General features: G+C 59.0%; 1 pseudogene; it reads right to left on the reverse strand.

The window, feature by feature from the left end:
- Positions 1-250: 250 nt before the first annotated feature.
- Positions 251-780, reverse strand: LOC133752294 (immunoglobulin iota chain-like; annotated as a pseudogene).
- Positions 781-2,016: the final 1,236 nt, after the last annotated feature.

A 2,016-nucleotide genomic window follows, 5' to 3' on the forward strand; every position in this document is an offset into this window, starting at 1 on the left:
TGGCTCACAACTGCGCCCCGCCCATCCTGACCACTCCAGTGCCCAGCAAAACACAGCACCGAGACTTCTCAAGACACAGCAACTTTAATCCCTTACCCCAGCCTCCAACCCGGGGGGCTTCCAGCAACACCGCCTGTGCCAGGACACACTCCGGGACGGCTCGGGGACTCCTGGGACCGGCAGGGGGCACCTCCTTCCCCCCACACCGGCCTCTCTCCAAGTTAAGGGGGTGCCAATCCTGGTCTCCGCCTCAAGGCACGCTGTCCTTGGGCACCTGGGACCCTGAGGCCACAGGCTCCTCTTCCTCCCCCCTCTTCCTCTCCATCTCCTCCTCCAGGCTGCCCATGGCGCAATAATACACAGCCTCATCCTCCGGCCGCAGCTCCGAGATGATCAGGTAGCCGCTGTTCCGGGCCACGTCCTTGCATCCGGAGAAGCGAGGAGGGATCCCAGGGCCATGGCGCTGGTTGGAGTGCGAGAAGTACCACAGCAGGAACCTGGGCGGGTGGCCCAGCCTCTGCTGATACCAGGAGATGCTGTGTAGTCCCACGCTGTGGTCACGGCTCAGGGTGCAGGCGAGACGGACCGTGGTCCCCAGGGCCGAAGACACAGATGGCAGCTGGTGCAAGGCCGGCTGAGGGCCACCGCCTGGGGGCCAAATTCAGCACAGGGGACAGGGCAAGAGGCGCACAGGGGCAGGGGGCTTGGGCTCCGGGGGTTCCCAGTTCCCTCACCTGTGCACTAGGCAAGTAGCAGGAGCCAAACTGGAATCCAGGACATGGTTCCTAGCCACACAGCACAATCTCGAATGACCTCTGCTCCTGGGGTGGGTCTTCACACTAAGCTGGCAGCTCCCTCCCTGCTCCGAGGGGTGGGACCCTTCACGCCCCGGTCCCTGGTCACTACCACCCCAGGCTTTCGCGGGTTTGCAGCATAAGTTACAGGAACGGCCTTTGCGGCTCTGGTCTTGCTCCATGGCAGCCTCTGGGGGAGGAAGCACCTGCTGGAGACTCCCAGGCTGGGGCTCAGGATGGCAGCCATTGGACTCAGGTCCCTCCTAGGAGTGACCTCAACTTCCCCCTCGGAGGGAGCTGGGGCCCTCAGAAATAACATTTCCTGTCCAACTTTAAATGCCCAGCGAACTGGAAAGAGAAGACACAGCCTCAGGCTGCTGACAGCACCTGCTCAGTACACACGTGTTGTCTGTGACCTTTTAAGATTTTATGTATTTATTTATTTTGAAAGGCAGAGTTGAGAGAGGGAAGGGCAAGGGGGAGGGGGAGAGGGAGGGAGAGAAAGAGAAGGATCCACCATATATTGGTTCACTCCCCTAGAAGACCACAACAGCCCTTGAAGCCAGGAGCCAGGAACTCCATCCTGGTCTCCCAAGTGGGTGCAGGGGTCCAAGCACTTGGGCCACCTTCTGCTGCTTTCCCAGGCCACAGCAGGGAGCTGGATCAGAAGAGGAGCAGCTGGGACACTACAAACCTGTGCCCATTGGGATGCAGGCCCCACAGGTGGCAGCTTCACCTGCCACACCCCAACACCAGCCCCTGTCTGTGGCTTCTTTTCTTGCTCCAAGGACACAGTTGAGTAGTGACAGAGACCATCTGGGCCACAAAGCCAGAAACAGCCCTTTCCAGAAAGTATTTGCAGGTCCTGCCACTCTCCCGTGCAGAAAAGTAAATGCATTTTTTTCTCTCTCACTTGGACCAGCGGTTCTGTGCATTTAAACCTCACAGGCCCTGGAGAGAATAGGGTGTTCTGATCCCTTCCTCACCCTAGGCGTGCCTTCAGCCCAGCTCCTGTCCCTCCTAAGATTGAAGTAGAGTGACTGGAGTCTTGAGAAGGAGACCCCAGGGGAACCCAGACTCCTAGCCCTGCCCACTCTCCAGCCCACAGAGCAGGCTCCCCTTGGTCCTCTTATGACTGAACTGTGTTACCCCAAAACTGGCACAGCAGGCTAAACTGTCACCTGGGAGGTCTACATTCCATGTCTGAGTGCCTGGTTCAAGT

This window comes from Lepus europaeus, chromosome 23 (assembly GCF_033115175.1).
Source record: "Lepus europaeus isolate LE1 chromosome 23, mLepTim1.pri, whole genome shotgun sequence".
Taxonomy (NCBI): Eukaryota; Metazoa; Chordata; class Mammalia; order Lagomorpha; family Leporidae; genus Lepus; species Lepus europaeus.